A 15,036-nucleotide genomic window follows, 5' to 3' on the forward strand; every position below is an offset into this window, starting at 1 on the left:
TTAAAGGTACTGGTCAAGGTTTGGAGTTTGTGCTTGTCACCTTTAAAAAAAGAAGAGGAGGTAGTATTTGGAGAAGATGTGCAGTTTTCCTCACGCTCAGGCACACGTAAAAATTACTTTCTGGGGATGAGAAAATCCAGTATGAGGGGAGAAATAACTTTACAAAATCCTGTCCATCATAATAAATCTCTATAATATTGAGGGTAGGCGTTTTGGGCAGGCTTTGGGGAGTTTTTTTCTTTTCTTTTCTTGTGAAGACCCGCTCTATTCTTCATTCACAGCTCTCTCTGGTGAGAACTTGGAGCACCTAACACCTTCCGAAGCGGGGGGAATCTCTCGAGTGGGCGCGCTGAAATTCTCCGTCCGTCGTGGGCAGCGAGGCGTTGTATTCCATCCTAGGGAACCATGTCCTTCTCTCTCCCGCCCGCCGCCACCGAAAAAAGTCTTACCTTGGTAGTTGAGAAGCGAGTGGGGTTGTTTAACCAACTCTTTGTTTGTTTCCTTCTTTGGGGGGCCGCTAAGAAATCCAGGGGTGTCTCTTGCCTCTCTCTCTCTCTCTCAGCGAGAGAGTGTGGTGGGAGGGGAAGCGCGAGGCGGGAGCGGGAGGGCGTTGTCGGAGGCGCAAAAACGCGGGCTGAGGGAACGCGCGATGCAGGCAGCGAGGGAAAGCTTTGGCGCGCCTCAGCCCCTCTCTCCGCGAGTTGCGTGCGAGGAGAGATGCGTAGAGCGGAGCGCTCTGCCTGAGACTGTCGGAGGAGCCCAGGAATTTCACGCACTCCGGAGCCGGCCCCTCCCCTCTCCGGCGCGCAGACCCCGGCATTTAAAGGGACAGCCGCGGCTGTGTGTAATTCGGGGCTCGCGCTCCTCCCAGCGCTGTTTTGCAAACAGCTGAGAAGATGTAATCTGGGGACATCCTCAAGCCCAGGGATGACTAAGAGGCAGGTGCTCGCCAGCCCCGCTTTCTCACGCCGCAAACTCCAACTGGGGAAGGCAGATAACGCGCGCGGCTCCTTCTCTGGGGAAAAGCTACGGTCAAATCGAGGGGGGGGGGCGTTTAAGCCAATTGGCTTCTCCAGAAATTAAGCAGGAGGCGAGGGAACGGGCTCTCATAGCAGCGGAGGGTGGGTTAGGCAAGGAATGATACCTTCGCCTTCATCTCTTTCTATATCCTGTAGGGATTTTGATAAAAATAAAAATGTTTGCCTTGTTTTGTTGCATTCTCTCAGTTCTTTTGACTGATGTGGCTCAAGGCTCTTTTATATATATATATATATATAGAGAGAGAGAGAGAGAGAGAGAGAGAGAGAGAGAGAGAGAGAGAGAGAGAGAGAGAGAGAGGTGTAGTGTGTGTTTGTTTGTTTGTTTATATGTGTGTGTATTCTATCCATTTATCTATCAGTTCTGCAAGCTGCTTCGTAACTGGGCCCCCAACACTCACGAAATGCAAACACAACTGTCTGGATTTTGTCTTTGCAGAGGAGGAAAATCTGGGGGAAGAATGGCGCTCCGGCTATTAAGAGTGGCTTACTCACGCTGGGAACTAGGCAGGCACTTAAAGTTCACCACTGATAGATCACACACCGCCAGCCTTTCCCATTTAGGAATACAACAGCCTTGTGGAAAGACGGAAGGGTTTCATGTCAAGGTGTTTTTTTGTGTGGGTAAGGATCAAAAAAAGTAGTTAAACAAACGTGCTGCTATAATATCTTCCTTTCTGCTGGATGTTTTATGTGCTTCTTTCACGTAGTTATTTTCACACGGCTGTCTATTGTAGGAAATGACAAACGAGGATCTAATAGTCCGTTAGGAAGGGACAACACGGTGCTTTTGCTTTTCAGAGGATTGAGAAATTAGAACGAGCAGTTTCACTTTCTGTTCCCATTCAGTTCCTCTAACTCACACGCAAGCATTGTATTTGTGGTTGTCAAATAATAGTAGACCAGATAGTCATTAACTATTTCAGACTTGGGACCCACATTTAACCTAAATATGCATTTGAGGATCGATTTCTTTCCTTTTTTGCCATCTATTTGTGTGGCAATGGTGTTTTTGTTGCCACCCACCTTAGATTAGACTGTATTTATATTTTATTTTACATTTTAAACATATAGGAAAATTCTATTCCTGTCTACTCGAAAGTAATTCCCATTGAGTTTAATGCAACTTATTCGTAGGTAAAATATCTGTTCGCAGCCCTAATATTCCAGGGTTTGTTTGTTTGTAAGGACAGCCAAGGCAGATACCAAGAACAAATATCAAATACACTTAAAAATCAATGAAATGCAATAAAAAGAATAAATTCACAAAACTAAAACAGAGAATAAAAAGAATTAAACCAGAAGAGCAAAGAGGAGCACTGTGCCAACTAACCCTTCTGTCTCATCCTTAGTAGTTCTCCAAAATAAAAACAGGTTTATGCAACCTGAAATAGTTTTTTTTTCTTTTTTCTTTTTTTGGTCTATAAATTTTGTTAAATAAAAACACAGACAGCTCCAAGAGGCAAATGAGAGAACAAAATGAACATGTATCCCACAGGGAAGAGTTCAAGTGATCATCTGTAATGGCCCCAAAAAGTCTTTTCCTACATACCTGTCTGCTTGTAACAGGGATGAGGAACCTGCAGCCCTCCAGATGTGGCTGGACTACTGCTCCCATCATCCCTTACCCTTGGCCATGTTGACTGGGCCTCCTGGGAGCTGGAGTTCAACAATATGTGGAAGGTCACAGGTTCCTCTTTACTGGCCTAAACTCTGAAGATGGCGGACACAAGAGAAGGAGCTAGACTTTCAGTTTTAGATGGGCAGCATCATTTGGGAGAAAGCTGTCCTTAAAATATTTTAAATTACTATGATCCAAAGAGCTATTTGAAGCATGGCCAAAGACTTGGGTATGTCCTGTGGTGGTGGTGTTTTTTACCTCCCCCCCCCTTGTTGTCCCTCATGTCATCTCTGTGGTGGTTGCTATTGTAACTGAATTGTACAGGTTTGTATTTTATGTGATATAATGTGAATGTTGTGTAGGGGGGGTATTTATAATATAAAGTAGGGTGAGTGCAAAGGAGGGCAGGAGATTTGGTGAAACATTGTCTTATATCGGTGGGGTGTGACAGAATAGGGGTGCTTGTGTGTCAGCTGAAGACAGTTGGGATTTTGGAGAGGGAAACGAAAGGCTGATTGGTGTGGGAGCTGAGAAGTAGGATAGGAGAGATCGGAATAGAAGTATAAGCACATGTTATAAAATACCAAGTATCCAGACACTATTAAATTACCTGCTACATTCAGCTTCCACTGTAGTAATAAAGTTTTGTTTGTTCACACCACATCTCATGTTTGACTAAGCTCTGAGGTTGTGAGAAAGCCAGTGATGTTAGTGTTTATATGGTAGAACCAGAATACCAGTTGACGGGAGATTGCTTAAGGTATTGGACCCCCAGTGCTGGGAACTCTATAAGGCACATATAGGGATCCAGTAGGGCTTGAGAAACCCTTTACCAGATAATAGGGATTGATGATTAGAATTAAAGTTCCCTCTTGCTCCTGAGAGGTGGGCATAGGTAGAGGAGGGCACAGCAATAACACAAACTTATTTTGAAAGTTTCCTCAATTTCAAAATGTCTTCGCTCTGGGGCATGGAGGAGGGCAACTATTTGAGAGACCCCAGCTCTGTTAGCTGCATGTGATTGGTTTTCGCAGTTCTTTGGATCCCAGCCAACAACCAAAAAGGCACCTAGCAGTGTCCTTACAGAAACACCCTTCTCCTTGTACACACACTTCCTACATTTTTTTATTTCATTATTTGTGGATGCCGCTACATAGCATGAAGTTTTCTAGGCAGCTTAAAACGATTAAGTAAAAAAGCAAAACACCATATAAAACAGAAATAATACCAAACAGACAGGACTCACTGTTTGTTTGTTTGTTTGTTTGTTTGTTTGTTTGCAAAAATTATATACATCACCCTTCATTATCAAATTTCAGGGCTACGATAAGAAGCAACAAGTAAAAATCATAAATACCACATGGGGGGACAAAGAAAACCTATCAATAAAAGACAGGTATTAAGTTAAGCAATGCTTGGCTAAATAATAGTGCAATTATAACAGAAGACAGTTCTACTTAATTGTGTGGGGCTTACTCCCAGGTAAATGAGGTCACTTCATTTACCTGGAAGTAAGTCCCATTTAAGGATCGATAAATCAGCTTCTCTCGATTTCTTGTTTTCCCCATCTTAAATATGATTCTCCACATTTCCACATCAGTTTGTGATTTAAAAAGAAGTCCTCATGAAAATTCACCAGCATTTTAGTGTAAATTTCTCTTAATATACATATATTTGTATGCAATTTTGCTTAATATGCACATTTTTGCAAAGCAATATTCCCTTATATTTGTAAGGGTTTTTTTGTAAGTTGTTTTCACTAATATATGCATTTACCCTAGCATATGTCTGTTTGTACACATTACTTGGCTGGAGAACTGCATTGCAAAATTCAGAAAACTATGAATTTTTGAAAGAGGGCAATGCTTCAGCTCTTGTACTGTTTAGAAAATGGAAATTGGGTAGGTTCACTTTTAAATTTCTACCCCATCCCTAGCCCTACTGAATTCAATACGACTTACTGCCAAGCAGATATGGCAAAGACTAAATGCAGCCTAAGTCTTATCAGACACTGAAACGCAACAAAGGTTGGTGCCTGCTATACTTCAGAGTGCTTACTGGATTTTTACAATTCATATAGTAGTAAAGTATACTATAGACTAATTCTTTTTTATTAAAAAAAGCAATTTCTTCTTGTGTGGGAAAACTTGCAGCCTAGTGAACAAGTCATCCTTCTAAATATCAGCAGCCTCTTAAAAATAGCTAGGAACAAAACATATGCTCACATGATCTTCCTTCAAAGAGGTCAAGCAGGAGTCTTGCTGAAACAAAACAGAAACTTGCCACAAATGCACATTGAAGAATCCCACTGGTTTTCCACTGGTACAGCCAGTGCACCTCCAGCCTGAATACCTATCCATTACTGCTTACACCAGCATCACTATGATGTTTATGCAAATGCCTCCATGCCCACTTTTGGCCACACCCACTGCTGGCATTTAGCACCTGGAGGATGTTCTGAATGCAACCCTCTATCCAAAAAAAGGTTAACAGTCCCTGTCTTAGGGAGACATTTTGCACCTCTCCAAAGCACTCCTTTGCCTTAAATTTTTAGCACAGCCATAGTGTCCTGCAGGGTGCAGCTGGAGATGTTTCGTGCAGTATGAAGAATTGTGAAGTGGAAACTAAGCTTTAACGCTGATATGGAGTTCTTATTGAAGAACTAAGCGGTTTCTTTTTTTAAAAAAATACATAGGGGAATATAAGAAAATGAAAAAGAAAATACATATTAATTTTAATATTTTCAGTCCTATAATAATTGTATATCTGAGTCTTCCTTGCCCCTCCATTTCTTGCAAAATAGCTCCACTTTTCCTTCATCACTGTGGTTTTCTTTCTCATTTTTCCTTCCTCCCACTTGCAGTTTCATTCTCCTTCCCTCCCCCCTCATCTTTCCTTTTCTTTGAAAAAGTTCCAAGGCATAGAACATTTGTGTACCTGGGAGGGGGCACCATTAACTATTCAGTGCAGGGCCAAGGCAGCTTGGAATAAACTCTGGCTTGGTCAAATGTTTGTGATCACCCTAGACCAAGCATGGGCAAACTCAGCCCTCCAGATGTTTTGGGACTACTCTCTTTTTTGAGAACACTGCCTATTAATATTTATGAATAAGTGTCTTCAGTGTAGCAACATGTTTCTAAAGTGTTGTTATGGGGGGTCAGCACACTCAAAGGCAGGAAAGTAGTTCTTCCTTCATTCTATAGCAGGCATGGCCAAAGTTGGCCCTCCAGCTGTTTTGGGACTACAATTCCCATCATCCCCGACCACTGGTCCTGTTAGCTAGGGATGATGAGAGTTGTAGTCCCAAAACATCTAGAGGGCCAAGTTTGCCTATGCCTGCCCTAGACTTCCATGAGGTGAATTTCCATATGCACCTACCACCTAGGAACAATTTAAACATGCATGTTTGCTATTTGATGGCTGCCACAACCAAGTGGTGGCTTGTGTATGCAAAAGAGCCGTGCTTAGACCTCTTGTATCATCACAGTCAATTCACAAAATGCAGATGCGAGTCATCAAGTGTTGTGTACTCAAAGAGGCACTAACTCAGGCAATGCACCGACAGGTGTCAATCAGTTCTCAGGCACACTCACTTCTCTGCAAAATACATAATGAAATGTCCTTTTATCAGACTCAAGTCTGCACCTGGGATAAAGAACAAAAGAAGAACCCAGTTCTGTACCTAAGGCTTACAGTCAAAAATTGACTGTAACTTTATGACAAATTGGCTGTCTCTTGTGGACAGACCCTGTATTTTTCTGCAATCTGCATACACTGCCTAGATGTTAGTGACAAGCATTTACCATGTAGATAAATGGAAACACATCTTCCCATTCCTCTTTCCTGAATCTTAAGAGAGAACTGAGAACCTTCTCTTTTGTTTACAGCGTCAAGGTATCTCATGCTACTCAATAAATAAGAGTTACAGTGTGCAGAACTGATAGATCGCTTTGCCCACTGTTGATGTGCAGTTGCCGCCAAGAAGTGTATCAGACACACAGCCTCCCTAAATGACACTTCAAAGCAGCTCTCAGCCTTCCCACAGGTGGAGCTTCTGAAAACTCCATAGTGACTTTATTGGTGATTTATCCATATAATAGATGCCTGCCAAAAAGAGAGGATGCAGAAGGGATTTTTGCAAGCTGAAAACGGTGAATAGGAAGGGGCACAATCTACAAACAAGAATTCAGGTGCTAGAGAAAAAGGCTCCCTCATCAAACTTCAACAAAGTCAGGGTGGTCTGCCTTACTTGCTTGTTATACTGTATTTGGTTTTTTTTTATAGAATATTTATAAGAAAGGCAAATACATACATACAACAAACAGAAAAAAGAAAAAACCAACATAGCCAAAAATGCAAAGAAAATACAGAAAACAGAAAATACACAAAAAAGTCATCAAAAAAGATAATAAAAACATAAAAAAGAAAAAAATCCAATTTTTAACTTCACACTTATTTAACCCTCTTTCTTGACTTCCTCACACCTCCTTTTTTTGTGTTCCCCTTTGCCCAATCAAGTTTAGCAAATCCTTACCCTCTTTCAAATCTCATTGGTAATTATATAATTCAGCCTATTATGTCTCCGATCTTTCTCCTTATAACTTAATCACTTATACCATATTGTTTAAATTTGACATAATATAACTCTAGTCTTTGCCCTTTTTATTTTTAGTTCATTTTTGCATATTCTTTCTAACTTTGTCACTAATGCCATATTATTTTTATATCCAACATGATTTTAACATTCATAGATCTTACAATGTTTCTGCAGATAGTCTTTAAACTTCTTCCAATCCTCTTCCACTGACTCTTCTCCCAGGTTACTTGCTTGTTATATTTGGATCTATCCCAATGGTCATGCTGTCCAAAAGACCGGCACGTTTTTATTTATTTATTTATTTTCGCAACATGAAGTGGGCAGTGAACAGATGTGGAAAATAAAAGGGTATAATGGAGAATAAACATTTGACACCATTCTCTGGGACTTGTAACCACCTTCATTGATAATATACAAAAGTGGGTAACAGGTTTTCCTCTCTTTTTTTTTTTAAGAACACTGCATAGTAATATTTATGAATAAGTGTCTCCAGCGTAGCAACACGTTTCTAAAGTGTTGTTATGGCGTCCACACACGGAAAGGCAGGAAAGTAGTCCTTCCTTCATTCTATAGCAGGCATGGCCAAACTTGGCCCTCCAGGTGTTTTTGGGACTACAGTTCCCATCGTCCCTGACCACTGGTCCTGTTAGCTAGGGATGATGGGAGTTGTAGTCCCAAAACAGCTGGAGGGCCAAGTTTGGCCATGCCTGTTCTATAGTATAAGCTGGAATTGGGAAGCACAGCTCTGCACACAGCTGCCCCATAGGGTTATAATACTACTCTAGCAGGAGTATTCCCTAGCAGAGATACAATATTTCCAGCCCATTGGATCTCCTCACACCATGAAGAGCTATAAATAGAACTTCCTGTTCAGCCTCAGTTTTTGCCTCGGCAATGATACTCCTTACTCTTTAGTGGTTCTCTACCATGACTGACCCTTGATTCTCAACTCCCTTTTGTCAGTTGTCCACGGTTCAGCTCTGACAAGGAGTGGGCTTAAATGCCCATTTGTGTGGGAACAAAAGATGGAAACAAATGTAAAAATAAAGCGAGGGGTTTAGGGTTAAAAATAATATTTTGAGCTGCAGATCTCTGCCAGTTCACATGAAGGGGGAATTTATTGGGATTCAGAACCCAATTCTCAGACTGATCTCTTGACCGCAAAGTTACCACTTCTCACTGCATCCTTTGTGCTGCACTATCCTCAATACACCATATGTGCACATGTGTCAGGATATCAAGCGCTGGGTCTCTTAACCACCCAGCATTTGGAAGCCACTGCCATTGTGCAGAAGGCAGAAATTGCTGCCAGCTTGTAAACACAGAGATGGAAGAAGAGTTTGGAGTCTCAGTACCAGAAGCCTGGGGAAAATACTGCAGGAGAAGTCTTGCACTTTTAATGGATAAAAGCAGGGAAACAAGGGAAAGAAACACTTCTGTTTACATGACACTTTTTTTTTGCATGTGGCAGTTTTCATTAGCCTCTTTGACTGTTATCAGTGCTGCTTTGCACAAAGCCAGCTTCCAGAATACATGGAAAAATCAGCGCTGCTTTTACACAGAAAAACGGTACTCTTACAGGACCATGTAAATTTATTTTCCACAAAGGAAGGAAGGTTTCCATCTACTGATCTCAGGGAGCAGTGGAAATTATAAACTGGTGCCTGAGGGCAGCTCTGTGGTGTGGGTGGGGCCAAATAAATCAAAATCTCATATAGATAAGACAGAAATGCTGTTGGTTGGGGAGCCCTGCTGATCTAGCCAGAAGTTTTGCCACCAGCTGGGCACAGGGCTGCTCTTCCTTTGAAGAATCAAGTACACAGATGCCTAGGATTGCTTTTATCATCTTAGGCTGGTTCACAATATGCAATCTAGCTAGAGATAGCAGACTTGGACTCATACTTGGACTTAGACTCAGTTACACACTAACATTGGTTGCATCCAGACTAAAGTAGTGTAACTCCCCCTACTTAGTACTACAACAAAAGACAGTTTGGAAGTTTCAGGAGGTAGAATACTCCGCTGCCAGAATGCTTGTGGGGACCAGATGGTTTGCTCATGTTTCACAACTTTTGAACCAATTTGCACTGGCTATTGTATTTGTTTCCAGACTTAGTTTAAAGTGCTGGTGCTAAATTTTAAAGCCCCACATGGCTTGGAACTGGCTCAGTGGGGGGAGGACTGACCACCCCCCTATAAGCCTGCTCAGGCCCTAAAATCAGCCTCAGATGCCCTGTTCTCTAGGCCAATCAAGTTGGTAGGTGCTAAGGACAGGGCCTTTTCAGTAGTGGCTGACCTTTGTGTATTCCCTCGCTGGAGAACTCTGCTTACTCTCTTCTCATGTGACCTTTAAACAAACCCTAAAGCTCCTTCCTTCAGGCTTTGCATTTATCTTATTCCTGGCTTCCTATATATAATTTTATCTGATACTATTATTTATGCTATTGTTGTATCTTGTGACAGCTTGCCCTAAAAGGTGGGTAGAAAAGAACAATAAGGAGATGGCAGAGAAAGGGGGTTACATGGCTTTGAGGGACTCGCAGCATTTTTGACACAGATTTTCCAAAGTTGAGCAGAAGCCCAGTGTTCATAGTGCTGATTGGAGTAGCTGTTGTATCAGTCCTGAAGCAACTGCCCCGCCCCCAACCTTCTCAGAGAAGGGCTGTTCAAAGAACTCATTGACTAGCCCTTGAACCATTCACAAAGCCATATCATCTGCCTCAGAGCAGACTTCGAAGTGTTTTTAGAAAGTGAGGAACGTTACAAAAAGTGCTGTAGTCAGCTCATCTGAAGAAGGAAACAACCTTTGTTCAATCAAGAAAAAATCAGAAATATCAATAGTATCGTAATTTAAATGTACACTATTTAATAGATTTACATTCTGGAGACTGAAGTTGGGGGGACGGGACTTTTCTTTACTAGTAACAGTGAGAAAGCATTACATACACACTCTAGGTTCCTCCCCATTACGTCCCCTCCCCATTACGTCCCCCAAATGGAACAATACGCGTGGGCTTTTGTTCTTAACTTCCACTTCTCCTGTAAAGCAGAGAGCATTAAGGAACAGTCTGTTTTCTGTTCAGAGGAGAGAACCTTCTATCAAACTTTAATGACATCCCCCCCCTCAACATCAACCACATTTCTTTGACTCTCTGCCTTGAATAGGATTTCAGTTTTAATGAACCAATTTTTGACATATTAGCCATGAAAAGCCTTCTCCCACATTCTGAATCTTTCCGTCAATGACCGAAACCTGGGTATCACTAAGTAGATACATTTGAAATGAAATAATGAGTCAGCCCTTCAAAATCACGACTCTGAAGACATAATTCATTGGGGGTGTTTTAGTTACCTACCTCTTAGAAGTGTTGCCATCATGTTTTCAACCTTTTCTTCACAGAGCTGAAAGGAACAAAATTGCTTTCTCTCCCCCACCCCCTTAGTTAAAATAGCTTTTAAATGAAAACCTGAAATTCCCAGGATTCCCCTCCCACATTATTTTCTCCTCCTTGGAAATTCATATATCTACATATGGGAAATCCTTAACAAACTGCTTAACAGTTGAGGGGTCACTATAACACTGAAGCAGCCTATGTTTACTTTTCAGTGGATACAGTACATTGGGGATAAAAATATATAGATGTGCACAGTTTTCACGTCATCTTACTCCTGCTTTTGACTGTGAAACTACAAGTAAACTTTATGGGACTTAGCCCTAAGAATAATTGAAGGGAAAAAAATATGGTGCCAATTGAAAATGGTGGGAATCCACACTGCTGCAGCAAATAAATGTGGCCAAATCCATTTCCCCCCAAGATAATGCCAGTAAAGGAGTTGACATTTGTGTAGGTGTTGGGGGGAAATAGGTGGGTGGGTGCATGTGCTTACCTCTCCTCATGCGTTGCTCTCTCTTGTAAGCCTTGTGTCTCTCTTGTAAGTTCCCCGCCCCCTTCTGTCTTAATGGGAGTTCTGGAACAGGGTGACAAAAGGGACCTTGGCAAGCGGAAATGGGATGCAGAGTGAATTACCTTCAACTGCACCAGTTACCTCTTCCCTGCATTGAAAATGAAACTGCCAATATCATAATGCCATTTCACAACACTATGGTGCAACATACAGTTCTGGTTGCCTCGTTTCAAAAAGGATATTGTAGAGCTGGAAACAGTTCTGAATAGGGCAATCAAAATAATCAAGGGGATGGAGCTAGTCCCCTATAACGGGAAAGATTAAGAAAAGTGATGGATAATGAAAATAATAAGAAGCAAAATGTATAAGGAAACTAATATAACTAGCAGTAGTTGTAAATGCATACAGACAGACAACAAGAATTGTATAACCACGAGGACTTATTTGTTTATAGATACACTATGGACAAATATGGAAAATGAATAACAATATACAAAATGGAAGAAAATAATGTGAGAAAAATATATGTGATATAAAAAACCAGAAGAAGGAAGGAGGGAAGGCAGCTCTGAAGAGCAAGTGTAAAGTAAAATGCAATACAATATGTGTATGTGGAGTATCTAATTGAAAAACTAATAAAGATTATTTGGGGGGGGAGAGAAGAAAATGAAACGGCCAATATCATAAAGCCATTTCACAAAGCTATGGTGCAACATACAGTTCTGGTCGCCTCGTTTCAAAAAGGATATCGCAAAGCTGGAAACGGTTCTGAAAAGGGCAATCAGAATAATCAAGGGGATGGAGCTAGTCCCCTATGAGGAAAGGTCACAGCATATGGGACTTTTTAGTTGAGAAAAAAGACAAGTCATGACATGACATTCAGAAAATGATACACAACATGGAAAAAATGGATACAGAAAAGTTTTTCTTCCCCTCTCATGACACTGGAACTCATGACCATTCAATGAAGCTGGATGTTGGAAGATTCAGTACAGACGAATTAAAGAATTTCTTTGATACGCAGCACATTGTTAAACTTTGGAATTTGCTCCCACAGGAGGCAGTGATGGCCACCAAATTAGATGGCTTCAAAAGAGGTTAAAACAAATTTGTGAAGGATAAGGTTATCAACTGCTACAACCTGTGCTAGCTATGCTCTGCCTCCACAATCAGAGGCAGTAATCCTTCTGAATACCTTCTGAATACCTCGGGAGGGGAGAGAGCGCTTGGGCTGAAAGCCTGCTTGCAGGTCTCCCACAGGCATCTGGTTGGCCACTGTGAGACCAGGATGCTGGACTAGATAGGCCATTGGCTTCACCCAGATGGCTCTTCTCATGTTCTTACTAGCATTGCAAGACAAATTCAGGATTGGGAAGTTGGGAACCCCATGTGTGGCTCAAATAATAGCATGTCATTCTGTCCTCACAGATCCCTAGCTGAACTTTGTATGTGTCTTGAACTAGAAACCAACCATTTCCACATTTGAAAATGAAACGGCAGAAGGAAGGAATGAGATACTACTACAAGTCACAGATATTTTGAGGTGGGCGCTTCAGATGGTGTCCTGGGTTGCATTTGGTCCAGTCCCATTAGAAAATGGCTCCCTCTAGTATTCTGAAAGTTGGCCTTTTTGTTTCTAAAACATCATCCATTGAATCACTGATAGAGCATTAACACTGCCAAACGTCTTTGTGAAATGGAAAGCAAGGTGTTCCAGATTATTTGTTATATCTAGGTTTTCTAATGATAATGCTCAAGTCACAGAACAAGGGTACCTGGGTTATTTATTGTCCATACTTTTTTTCCCTTTTTTTTTTGCCTTCCCACCCACTTTTGTCAAGTTAGCACTTTTAGTATCTCCTTTCCAGAAGCTAATACCCAAGGTGAATTTAGAAGTGGCAGGTCCAAATTGTGATCGGATCATCTCCGTTGTGGCAGCTGAAACTGATCTTATCTGGATGGTGACCTTACCCACTTCAGAGAGCAGAACTCATTACAATAATAAGGAATAACAGAGACAGAGAAAGAGCAATCACAGCAGAGCCTGGAAAGAATTCACTTTACCAGCATTTCAGAAGATTAGTTCTAAGCCTCTCTCCTGTAAACGTCATTTTTCACTCCAGCAGGAGGTCCAGTTCAGAAATTATTCTGGCCGACTCACAGGCTGTATCTCTTTACCCCTGATTTGCAATCCATTTCCACCTCCTCCCAGCGCACTCAATTGCATTTGTTTAATAGCTACACACACAAAAAAAAACTTTGCATGGCATAAACGATGCTATTTGATAATGCAACATTTTGTTTGGGATATAATAGGAAGGATTATCAATATACCTGCATCTGTATGTGAGACGGCACCTGAAAACAAACCCATGGGGGTCTTGATTATGGAAATGGTGTGTGTGCGTGTTTGTGCGTGAGTGCGACTGGCATTGAATGATGCATATGCCTGCAAGAATGTAAATGCACATGTGAAAATACTGCAGGGGTGCATTGGTTCATTTGTAATCGGAACTGACTACTGGCTCAAGCTACTGCTGGGCACACCACTTCACGTGTATATTTCCCATTAGGCTCACAATCATTGGACCCGTTAGGCTCACAGTCATTGGGCTGCATTCATCTACTGTTTCCTGATACTACAAGGATTCCTGCTTGCATAGTGGGGCTTTCCCCCTCCCCCCCTCAACACACATTGTCCCCAGATCTAATCTAGAGGGTTGGAGAAACCCCTAGAACAATTTATTGGGTGCACAGGGGGAGATATGGAGGGAAAGGTGAAAGGAGAGAGCACAAGGAGAAATCACCAGAAGACAAATATCTGTCAGGGGGCTTTTAGCCCAGAGCTGCTCTGCTTTCTGGAAAGAACATGGCTATTTAGTTTGTGAATGACTGAGGTACCACCAGAGGAGATAAAGATGATAGTGCTCCTTTAGTAGCATTCCTGGTGGGGCAGGACAACCCAAGTGTAACATACAGTGGTACCTCGGGTTAAGTACTTAATTTGTTCTGGAGGTCCGTTAAAAACCTGAAACTGTTCTTAACCTGAAGGACCACTTTAGCTAATGGGGCTTCCTGCTGCTGCCGCGCCACTGGAGCACGATTTCTGTTCTCATCCTGAAGCAAAGTTCTTAACCCGAGGTACTATTTCTGGGTTAGCGGAGTCTGTAACCTGAAGCGTCTGTAACCTGAGGTACCACTGTACATAGTTTCAAAACTCTTAATAGACACCACCCAGTTTACCTCTGACCCCACTAACTTGGGGCTCTGGCACAGCTCAGCCCACTGCTACAGTCATGCAGCCCCTGACCAATTACCTCAGAGGGAACATGGCTCACCCTTGGTGTGTGCTCTGATTGGGCACCCAATTGAAGGCTCTCATCTTAATGGCTGGCAGTTGGCTTTTAATGGTCTCTAAATTTGCCACCCAGCACAGGCATTTTACTTTCCTTGGTGTGGCATCACCCTCTGTATTTCTCACTGCTTTTAAAGGTGTCACTTTATCCTGGCTATAACTGTACTGACACTCAGGTCCCCCTCCCCCCTTAGACGTAAGTCTTGCTGCTACGCAGAACCTTATGGACACAGAAAGAAATTGGACACCTGCATACTCCACACTCCATACAAGTAACATATGTCTGGTACATATGTGCCTGTCATAATCCCTTACTTGTGCTTACAATGGACTTTTGATCATGTGCTCATGACATCACAGTCGGAGGCTGTGAATTCAAGCCATTTAACTTGACCCTGTTTTGGCGCAGCATCTCTGAGTTTGGGAGACACAGTACATCCTAGAAAGAGATCTGCTGCTCTCAACACTGGCTCACAAGAGTTTTCCATGGTGCAGATTTAGTATGTGTTTTCACCTGTAA

General features: G+C 42.0%; 1 protein-coding gene across 21 annotated transcripts in view; it reads right to left on the bottom strand.

Moving 5' to 3' along the window:
• NRXN3 (neurexin 3) overlaps positions 1-756 on the bottom strand; it is a 1,185,406-nt gene extending 1,184,650 nt beyond the window's left edge. For 17 of the 21 annotated variants that reach the window (XM_081908650.1, XM_081908647.1, XM_081908643.1 and 14 more), the window contains exon 1: positions 450-755. The gene's annotated coding sequence lies outside the window, so the exon portion shown is untranslated. Of the gene's footprint in view, positions 1-449 lie in introns of all 21 variants that reach the window. The other 4 variants (XM_081908656.1, XM_081908654.1, XM_081908658.1 and 1 more) reach the window with 1 other exon arrangement.
• Between the last annotated feature and the right edge of the window lie 14,280 nt (positions 757-15,036).

Source organism: Podarcis melisellensis (genome assembly GCF_964234715.1).
Source record: "Podarcis melisellensis genome assembly, chromosome: 1".
NCBI classification, from domain to species: Eukaryota; Metazoa; Chordata; class Lepidosauria; order Squamata; family Lacertidae; genus Podarcis; species Podarcis melisellensis.